Below are 12064 nucleotides of genomic sequence, written 5' to 3' on the forward strand. Positions count from 1 at the left end.
CACGATCTTCAATGCTCACACCTAGCGCTAAGGACATGGGCACGTCCACATCGTCCTCTTATATTCAGAGCCCAGAATTTAGTAAAGAAGTTGCTTGCCCTGGGCCAGGTGTGTTAGTGTCCCCGTCTCCGCCACCTGGGTCTGTTCTCCTTCCCCTCGTTCATGACTTTGTCATGGTCCCTATCTACTGTCGTTGTTCTTCGTCGGCTTTCTTTATTGCGCAGCCTGGTTCATCTATTGCCGGTCATGCAGCAGAATAAGGCTATAGTTGCGAGTCTTCACTACACACGGGGAGTAGTGTCACACATCCCGTAGCAGACTTCACTGGGGAGGGCGTGACAGGCACAGGGGAGCACCTACACTGTTATCCATCAAAGTGTTGTTTGTCGACTTTTTGTGTGCTGGAGTGACATCGAACAGCAGTTACAATTAACCAACATAACTTAAGTATCAGTGCTTCTTGGATGTGGACTTGACATCTAAAATCTTATCCAGTTTCTTTGTGAAAAACGCATAGTAATCCATTCCTCTATAATGGCGATATTTTGATTGATATATAATTTCCGGTCTACTTTGTAGAGATAGGGTACCTAGATAATTTATTCCAAGATGGACCACTTGTTTATATCTATGTACCCCATCTCTAACGGGAACCCCTGCATTATTCTTCCCCTTAACGAGAACTGCATTATAGAGGACTGGATGACTGTCTTGTTTTACAGATCTTAAATCAATAATAATTGACATGTAAAATCGACTAAAAATAACGGCACTTCTCAGTAACAGCACACATGTTGGCTTACAGAGTCAAATATTTGCTCTGCAGGATGACAGTGTAGGTGCTCCCCTGTGCCTGTCAGCCCCTCCACAGTGAAGTCTGCTCCAGGCTTGGTGACACTACTCCCCGTGTGTAGTCAAGACTCACAGCTACATCCTTATTCTGCTGCATGGCCGACAATAGATGAACCAGGCTATGCAATAGAGGCAGCCAACGAGGACCATGCCAGTACACGGGGACCATGACAGAGTGATGACCGAGGGGAAGTTGAACTGACCCAGGTGGCGGAGATGGGGACACTAACACACCTGGCCCAGGGCAAGCAACTTCTTCACTGACTTCTGTGCTCTGACGATCAGAGGACGGTGTGGTCGTGACCATGTCCTTAGCGCTGGGTGTGAGCAGCGCCAATCGTGTATGGGTTTGTCGACCTGTGTTACACATCCCTCCTCACAGACAAATGGAGGACAACAGAGACACTACTAAACCCTTGCAGTCCTTCATCCCTCTGGCTCAGAGGAATCAGAACACGTTGAGTCATGCTGCGTTAACGCATTGGTCTGCTACAGAATTGATGTGCCTTATATGGAAAATTACAGCTGAATGTTGAAAAATAGAGTGTGTTAAATGTTAAAATGTAAAATTGTTTTTCATAAAACAAATTTTAAATTTAAATATTTAATAAATGATATATGCTACCACATTACGCGATACATTTTAAAAATATAGTAAAAAAATAAAACATTATTATATTAAATAAAAAAAATATAGATTACAAATAATATTTTGAAAAAAGTAATCATTAAATATACATAAAGTAATCGACAATCGAACACTAGATAAATAATAAAAAGCAACATTATTGGTAAAAAATGCATGTATATATTTCATAAAATAAAAATATATAAGTCAAGGAATAAAAAAAAACATGATTTAAAAAAATTCATAAATGTACAAAGACAATTAGACATTACATGATTAAAACAAAGAAACAATTCATAAATATTTAAAATTATAAATTAAAAATACATGATTTAAATATTAAAATAAATAAATAATCCAATAATAAGTAAATAAATAGGTTAAAAAATATTGATTTTTCATAAAAAAAAAAAACAACAACAGAGTTTTGAAGGGAGAGCAAAGGAGAGGGATGGTCAATGGACCCTTCAGCGCCCTGAACTGACAGCGGGGGCCAAGAAGTCACTGCCGATCCAGGACTCAAACATTTTGATGAATGTGAGTCTGTCCACAGAGTCAGTGGACAGACGGGTCCTCTTATCAGTGACCACCCCACCTGCCGTGCTGAAAGTCCGCTCAGACAGTACGCTGGAGGCGGGGAAAGAAAGTAACTCCAGCGCATACTGAGCGAGATCACGGCAGGTGTCCAGCCTGGCAACCCAGTACTCCATGGGGTCGTCAGTGCTCATGCTGTCGGAAGCACCAACGGACCCCATGTAGTCTGCCACCATGCGGGCCAGCTGCTGGTGGTGACTGATGCTGCTGCTGGTACTGGGTCACACAGACTGGTAGAACAGCCTCATCTCACATATAAGGTCACCTGCTTGACTGGTGCTGCTGGTTTCAGCCACCTGATGGGTGAGATGGGCGGGGAGAACTGGAGCGTGAGGCAGAGGGTTTGCCCCTCCAGCCGGTAGACCAGACAAGCCCGCAATTTTTCAATACGGGCCTGCCTCTGGCTGGCTGGGAGAAACTTCTCCAGTCTAAAAGGGTGGCCAACCAAAACTCATCCCTCTCCTTTATTTTACTGATCTTGGGGTCCCTCCTGATGCATCACAGCATATGGGCAGCCATGGGGAAGAGCACAGCCCGCTGTGACTCTTCAGGGCTGCCCGGGACCATGACCTCTTGGTCCTCCTGCTGCCGATGCTGCTGCTCCCGGTCGGAGCTGCCCCACCCCCGGACTAACGGTTCCCCCAGCACCGGCTCTCCCTCCTGACCAAGCCCAGACTCCTGGACGTCCACTAATTCATCATCCTCCTCGTCCTGGGCCTGGTCCTGATGGAGCATGGTTGACTCTTCATGCTCCACCAAGGCACTCTCCCCAGCCTCAAGCAGGCGATCTAGTGTCCTGTCCAGCAGGAACACTAAAGGGAGCACGTCATTGAGGCTGACATGCTCCCTGCTGACCATCTTTGTCGCCTGCTCGAATGGGGCCAACACGTGGCAGACTTGCTGAATATGACCCCACTCCACAATAGTGATGTAGGAAAGTGGGTGTGATGGCCCTGGAGTGTCTAGCTCCAGCAGGTATTCCCTCACCGCCAGTCGCTGCTCCCACAACCTCTCCAGCATGTTGAGGGTGGAGTTCCACCGCGTCACACTGTCCACAATCAGCCTGTGGGGAGGCAGGCTGTTGTCCCGCTGCAGTGTGGACAGGGACGCGGCAGTCGTTGGGGATTGGCGGAAGTGGCTGGCAATCCTACGTACCCTTTGCACAATGTCACTCAACCCTGGGTAAGTGCAGAGGAATTTCTGTACCACAAGGTTGAGGACATGTGCCATGCAGGGCACGTGTGTCAGACTGTCAGCCAGAAGGGCGGCGAGTAGGTTGCTGCCGTTGTAACAGACAACTATTCCTGCCTGGAGCCTTCAGGGTGTCAGCCACTTCTGGACCTGAGCCTGTAATGCGGCCAGAACATCAGGTCCAGTGTGTTTCCATTCCCCCAAGCTCACAAGCTGGAGCACAGCCTGGCAGAGGAAGTGCCCCACACTTGCGTAGCTACGGGGACGCTTGTTTGGGGGTTCAGCAGCTGTGGAGACAGTGGCTTGCGGGAGAGGAGCATTTCTCCCATGGACACCCCAGGGCAGCACTACAAACTCAGATGCCGCAGATCCCTCCCCGGTGCCTCGGAGGGAAACCCAATGGGCTGTGAAACTTAGGTATCGACCCTTCTCATGCCTGCTGGTCCAAGCATCCATTGTGAGATGCACCCTGTTGCTGAAAGCATGATCCAGCGACAGGCATACATTCTGCACAAGGTGCTCGTGTAGGGCAAGGACGCTAGTCCTGGCAAAATAATGGCGGCTGGGGACACGCCATCTGGGTTGGGCCTGCTCCAACATCTGCCTAAATAGGTTGCTGTCCACCAGATTGTACGGAAGCAGATGTTGGGCAATAACCCTTGCCAGGAGCCCATTGAGTGAACGCACGCGTCTGTCCCCGGGGGCGTAGGGCGCAGTGTGTTCAAAAGCATCAGCAACTGATGGCTGGCGCCGGACAGCAGAGGAGGAGGAGATAGAGGAGGGTGCACTGGTTGCAGAGGGATGGCTGCCGGTACCAGTACCTCTACTAGAGGGAGCTGGGGAGTGGAAATCAGTAGTTGCAATAGAGAGGGGGAGCTGCTGTACAGTGGCAGGAGCTGCTGTCCCCTGCACACTGCTGGTGGCGCTGCTGCTACTACCACCCTTACTCGGTTCCCACTCCCGCCAGTGGTTCAGTTGCATGTGCTGGTTGAGGGCTGTGGTGCGCAGCCGAGCCACTGACCTCCCTCTCCTCAACCTGGCATGGCAGAGGTTACAAATTGTAATATCATCTGCTGCCAGGGAGAGGTAAGCCCAAACTGGCGACTTCCGCACCAACCTCCTGTCCTACGGGCTGGTGCTGGCTTGCGCCTGTTGGGGCTCGGTGCGCATAGATGGAGCATGCTGCTGCTGCTGCTGCTGCCTGCTCCTGTCAACAGTAGAGCCCCTGCCAATGGGCTCCCTGGAGACCTGCCGCACCATTTGCCTCGGTGCTTACCTTCTTCAGTGCTGCTGTCACCTGAGAAAGTAGGTGGCACCCATTCGGCGTCACCCTCCTCCTCATCTGCAATGTCAGACCCGGTGCCAAACAGTGGTGAACTGAGGGGAATAGCTAACATGGAGCCCCTGACAGGGCTCCACTGTCCCCTTGCTGACGCCTGGGAGTAGTGTGGCTCAAACCACCCGCACCTGTTGAAAGGGATTTCAAAGGGGTATGAATTGGCATTGCCCCCTCCTCCTCGTTATCCCCCATCCCTTCCAACAAGTCCTGCCCATCTTGAGGACTGAACTCGAATTCCGCCTCCTGAATAGCCTCCCCTAGAATGTCCAGCTCAGTGTCCTTGTTTTCGAACATGAGCGGGGACAATTCTGTGGGAGTGGGGGTTGCTTCAACATGAGGCATAGATCTGCTGCTACTGCTGCTGCTGCTGCTGTGAACTGGGGCTGAGAACTCCGTGGCACTCGAGTCAGCCACCAGAGCCATCACTGTCTCGGCGTCCTGCGACCTTATGGCCCTTGGACGGCTGCTTAAACTAAAAAAGTCACGGATCAGGCGGACACCCCTGCCACCTGCGCCTGCCTGTTCGTGACTGGAGGAGCGGCCCCGTGCTGGCAGGAGTCCAGCATCGGAACCAATTCCTCTATTGGCCCGACCGCGGCTGCCTGCACGGCCCGGTCCACTCATAGTTTATTAACTAATAATAATAAAAAAAAATAATAATAATAATATAAAGGTGATTTGGGGGAAACTTCACGTGTGTGTGAAAAAATATGAATTTAACTTGTAATGTAAAAAAATATTAAATAAAAAAAACTAAAGTAATAAACGTAAAATAAATAAACCCCCTAACTTAAAACCCAAAATAATTCAAAGCAAATAAAAAAAACTTTTTTTAGTTTTTTGATGACACTAAAATAAGACAAACACAGAAACACGCAGACAATCCGACGCAAAGACAAGACAGATAAACCTAACCTAAACAATAAAACTGAACCTTTTTTTTTTTTTTTTTTTTTTTTTTTTAAAACTCTAACACATAAACACGCAGACAATCAGACGAAAAGACAAGACAGATGTAACTAAACTAAACACTAAAAACAAACTTTTTTTTTTTAACTCTTACAAAGAAAAACGCGAAAAATCTGACACCAAGACAAGACAGATGTAACTAACCTAAACACTTTTTTTTAAAACTTACACTGAAAAAAAGCGGACAATCAGACGCAAAGACAAGACAGATAAACCTAAACAAAACACTAAAAACTAAATTTTTTTTTTCTTTTTAACCCCTTAAGGACCCATGACGTACCGGTACGGCATTTTTCCCAAGTCCTTATAGACCCATGACGTACCGGTACGTCATGTATAGTTCCGGCGGGCGGTGATCGGAACCCAGGGCCTGCTCATATCATTGAGCAGGCACCTTGGCTAAATGCGCGGGGAGGTCCCGTGACCCCCCCGTGTAGGCGATCGTCGCAAACCGCAGGTCAATTCAGACCTGCGGTTTGCGGCTTTTACCTGGTGCGGCAGCGGTGGTGCCATCGGGTCCTCATGGGGCTGTAGGAGGGACCAGATGGCATGGAAGGCAGCGCAATGCCTTCCGGTGATGAGCCTGTGAGATCCAGACCCCACAGTATTACTCATACAGCCAATGCATTCCAATACAGAAGTATTGGAATGCATTGTAAAGGATTAGACCCTCAAAAGTTCAAGTCCCAAAGTGGGACAAAAAATAAAGTGAAAAAAAAGTTGAAAAAATAAAGTTTTCCCCAATTTTTTTTTAAAGTTTCAAGTATAAATAAACAAAAATGTCATTTTCCCCAAATAAAGTTAAAAATAAATTGGTAAAAAATAGGGGGGGGGGGGAAATATACATATTAAATGTCGCCGCGTCCGTATCGACCGGCTCTATAAACATATCACATGACCTAACCCCTCAGATGAACACCGTAAAAATAAAAAAATAAAAACTGTGCTAAATAAACAATTTTTTTGTCACCTTTCATCACAAAAAGTACAACAGCAAGCGATCAAAAAGGCGTTTGCCCACCAAAATAGTACCAATCTAACCGTCACCTCATCCCGCAAAAAATGAGACAATCGCCCAAAAAATAAAAAACTATGGCTCAGAATATGGAGACACTAAAACATATTTTTTTTTTTTTGTAAAAAGCTGTTATTGTGTAAAACTTACATAAATGAAAAAAAAGTATACATATTAGGTATCGCCGCGTCCGTATCGACCGGCTCTATAACAATATCACATGACTTAACCCCTGAGATGAAAAAATAAAAACTGTGCTAAATAAACCATTTTTTGTCACCTTACATCACAAAAAGTGTAATAGCAAGCGATCAAAAAGTCATATGCACCCCAAAATAGTGCCAATCAAACCGTCATCTCTTTCCGCAAAATATGAGACCTTACCTAAGATAATCACCCAAAAACTGAAAAAACTATGGCTCTCAGAATATGGAGACACTAAAACATGATTTTTTTTTGTTTCAAAAATGATATTATTGTGTAAAACTTACATAAATAAAAAAAAAAGTATACATATTAGGTATCGCTGCGTCCGTATCGACCGGCTCTATAAAAATATCACATGACCTAACCCCTCAGATGAACACTGTAAAAAATTTAAAATAAAAACTGTGCTAAATAAACAATTTTTTGTCACCTTACATCACAAAAAGTGTAATAGCAAGCGATCAAAAAGTCACACGCACTCCAAAATAGTGCCAATAAAACTGTCATCTCAAGCCACAAAAAATCATACCCTACTTAAGGTAATCTCCCAAAAACTGAAAAAATTTGGGCCCTCAGACTATAGAAAAACTAAAACATGATTTTTTTGCTTCAAAAAAGAAATCATTGTGTAAAACTTACATAAATAAATAAAATGTATACATATTAGGTATCGCCGCATCCGTGACAACCTGGTCTATAAAGATATCACATGATCTAACCTGTCAGATGAATGTTGTAAATAACAAAAGATAAAAACGGTGCCCTAACAGCTATTTCTTGTTATCTTGCCTCATAAAAAGTGTAATATAGAGCAACCAAAAATCATATGTACCCTAAACTAGTACCAACAATACTGCCACCCTATCCTGTAGTTTCTAAAATGGGGCCACTTTTTTGGAGTTTCTACTCTAGGGGTGCATCGGGGGGCGTCAAATGGACATGGTGTCAAAAAAAACAGTCCAGCAAAATCTGCCTTCCAAAAACCGTATGGCATTTCTTTCCTTCTGCGCCCTGCCGTGTGCCCGTACAGCTGTTTGCGACCACATATGGGGTGCTTCTGTAAACTACAGAATCACGGCCATAAAAATTGAGTTTGGTTTGGCTGTTAACCCTTGCTTTTTAACTGGAAAAAAATTATTAAAATGGAAAATCTGCCAAAAAAGTGAAATTTTGAAATTGTATCTCTATTTTCCATTAATTCTTGTGGAACACCTAAAGGGTTAACGACGTTTGTAAAATCAGTTTTGAATACCTTGAGGGGTGTAGTTTATAGAATGGGTGGTTTCTATTGTGTAAGCCTCGCAAAGTGACTTCAGACCTGAACTGGTCCCTAAAAATTGGGTTTTTGAAAATTTCTGAATTTCTGAATTTTTGCTTCTAAACTTCTAAGCCTTGTAACATCCCCAAAAAATAAAATATCATTCCCAAAATGAGTCAATTATGAAGTAGACATATGGGGAATGTAAAGTAACAACTATTTTTGGAGGTATTACTATGTATTAAAGAAGTAGAGAAATTGAAACTTGGAAATTTGCAATTTTTTACAAATTTTTGGTAATTTTTTTTTTTTTTTTATAAATAAAAATGATTTTTTTTTTACTTTATTTTACCAGTGTCATGAAGTACAATATGTGACGAAAAAACATTCTCAGAATGGCCTGGTTAAGTCAAAGTGTTTTAAAGTTATCAGCACTCAAATAGCCTAACGCCCTTACACGAATAGAATTCTGCGAATGTTAAATGATCGATTTTTCGCATGACATTAACCATTGTAAAATAGGCTACATGGAATGGTATTTCAAGGGTCACTCAGTACACAATAGGATGCAATGCAATTTATTGACATAGTGTTAAAATTAAATAAGTACTGATACTGAATGTTTTTTGACATGTCATGTGAATTCTCGGCATGGTTGTTTGTCATGGAACATAACTTAAAGTTAAAAATCGTCTTTTGAATATGCGCGTAGATCGGATCGCACAGAAGCTTTAAGCAATAAGCATAGCAATGCTTGACTTTGCTAACATGACGAATATTTAGAATATAGCGTTATATTCCTAAATTACGAATATAGCACTATATTCAAAAAATACGGATTGGGATTGCCATTATGCTATTATATTTAAGCGCATACTTAAGGATAACATTTTTAATATCTCATACTTTAAATTTCTTACATATGGAAAACAAATTAGGATGCTTCTTCTATTTTAATCTATGCGAAAAAGGAACTTCGATAGTAAGAATTTACGAATATGGAGAATATGGCGCTATCTTCGACATATTCAATTACCAACCCAACCACAGTTGTCAGGTGTGATGCGATTAATGCGCTTATTTAATTGTAATTATTCACGTGAACAACACTGAAGGGAAAAATAGAAATTGGGAGAAGTTTTTATTAATCAGAATTTTCTGAAAGACAGAATATATAATATACGCTTTCTTCAAATTGCATTTGGCCTAAGCGATTATCTTTCTATGAATTTATTTAGCTTCAGAGGAAACGAATATTAGTTTTAACGAATATATTGTCACATATTCTACATATTCGCAAATTCTAAAAGTTCCGATAAAGTTTGTGATAAATATTCGCTATTCGAATATTCGCTTTCAACACTAAAATAGGCCACTAAACGCTTTCACAACAGTGAAGTGCGTACATTTTTTTTCTCTTTGTACTGAAATAGGAAACTGAACGCTTTCACCACATATAACTGCAGAAGTGAAATGCGTATATATTTTTCCTTTTTTGTACTGAAAATGGCCACTAAACTCCTTTACATATAAATGCAACAGTGAAGTGCGTATATTTTTTTCCCTTTTGTACTGAAATAGGACACTAAACGCTTTCACCACATATAACTGCAGAATTAAAATGCGCATATATTTTTCCTTTTTTGTACTGAAATAGGCCACTTAACTCTTTCTACACAATTAACTGCAGAAGTGAAATGTGTATATATTTTTCTTCATTGCTCTGCTAGATTTTTTTCAAGGTGGAAACTCTTTACTCAGGAGGTGCTTGTTTTCTCAGGGAGCATGTCCTTTCAATTGCAGCTTACTCCCTAAAACTGTCATAGCTTCTAACAGAAAATATGACTGGTGGCAATTGAAGACTGGAACTAAGCATGTGGGTCCGCCTCAGCAAGATTAACAGAAAAATAGGGAAAAGATAAACATTTTTATTGAATAACTTAGTAGCTTTGCTAATGTTTTAATTACATCCAATTACAAAAGTATTCAGACCCAGTTGCTGGTTTAAAAATGTAGAATTCAAAGTCATGAAACCACACTGCTCCTAATCAACTGGAACAGACTGTCATGAGATGGTACTTATGAACAGCTCCAGATATTCCACAGGTGTAGAAAATGACTGCTCCAGGCCTTCAATAAAATCTTTGCTCCCGTATTTAACCAAAGATATGGGGCAGAGAATAGTGAACTTCTGCAACCACCACTAAATATCCAGTAGATTTAATACACTCACAAGATTGATAAAATAACAGGCATATCAACGTTAGAAGGTTGATTTGTTGTCGTGTGCAGAACCTAGGCTTCACCTTCTGCTGCGTATGAATATGAATAAATATTTTTCATGGAACAACTACTTTAATTTTATCATCCCCGATGTCGATAATGAGAAAATTCTCCACACCTTAACCATGTCTTGTCATAAATGACATGGCTCCTCTGGTAGTCCATGCAACAGAATGAAATCTACAGCAGTTTGGAGCGGCGTTCGTTTTCAGTCATTATTTATGCCAATTTCTGGCATAAATGATGAATGAGCCACTCTGCCCTCACCACAAACCCCTTTTGTAAAATTACAGAGGGTGGCACAGAATGCCAATTATGACTAGAAAAATCCTGAGGATTTGCAACTTTTCTAAACTAAAAACAGGGATAAGGGGAATAATGAATTGCCCTCCTAGTGTTCAAAATGAATGCCATAGTTGTATAGCACCCGTTCCTCTTTTTATGACATCTGGTAAAGTGGGTAAAGTAGAATGTATTTTATCAGGAATCTCAGACGGAGAACCATACTATATTTTATTGCCCTGCATAGTGTATAATAGCATACTACTGTAAGTCAGTAGAAATAGCACACTGTTTGTATCGGTAATGCTTGCATAATGTCTGTGCACACATATAAAGCACTATACCTTCCCTGTCAATTCCGGATGTCTGGGAAGGAGATTTACTCTACATCTTCCTGAAGACTGCTTTAGTCTATTGACAATTTTGTGCCGATTAATTCCCATTCATTGCCCTTGCCATAAAACATACAAACTCTGCTATTTTTTTAATACATACAAGCTTTTAAAAATAGAATATAAATAGCTATTACATTTAAGAAAATTATAAACCGATTAATTTAATGAATGAAACTAAAATTAAATCCATCATACATGTCCTTTAAAATGGGAGGTCTGTCGGTGTTATGGCAGTGGGTGTGGAACCACTGTGTCAACCAACAGATTTGACTTTGGGCTACTTCTAAAGGTTTTATCCTGCCAGTCTCCTGGTTTTCATTCTTTAACCTCTATACAAGGATCTGGACTTCCCTACAGGGAACCACCAGACTGCTGTCTTCTAGAATAGTCTCTGTATGATTGACAGCTGACCTACGGGGGTCAGAGACATGGTTGGTCAAGGCAGGGTCCCTTATTTACTCATTTTCCTTCTGCCTCTGTTGTTCTTGATTCCATTTTGAGTTCAAAATATAGAGATGCAGGATAAAATTATATTTAAAAATATAATCCAAGTAAGCAAGCAAGAATATCTTTGTTCTCCAAGATCCTACTTGTTGTTGTGTCACTCAAGCTAAAACTCTTCAATCTAACCTACCCAAAGCTGCAAGACTTTTTATGTTTCTGCTTATGACCTTTCCTCAATGATGTTTCCTAATTTATACCAAGCTTCTAAAAATAAACATTCTTCAATTAAAATATTATTAAATGTAATGTTCTTGCTTTATCTTTTCCCCTTCAGATAAGCTGGAAAGACAGAATGTAATTATAGAGACTTTGATATGCAACAACTTAATACATTGGTTATATGCAGAAAATATACAGACTCATATGGAAATGACCCTGTACTTCTGCATTAATTGTCTTTACTGGGGGAAATTATAAGGTTCACTGCATGTTATTTCTTAGCTTCTCTCTTTTCTGAGAAACAGATATTGCCTCTCACCCTGTAAATGGTCATTGTAATTTTCTTACATTGTCTGTAATAAAAATTGACGTTAAAAGATGCCTGAGG

Source organism: Bufo bufo, chromosome 10 (genome assembly GCF_905171765.1).
Source record: "Bufo bufo chromosome 10, aBufBuf1.1, whole genome shotgun sequence".
In the NCBI taxonomy this organism is placed as follows: Eukaryota; Metazoa; Chordata; class Amphibia; order Anura; family Bufonidae; genus Bufo; species Bufo bufo.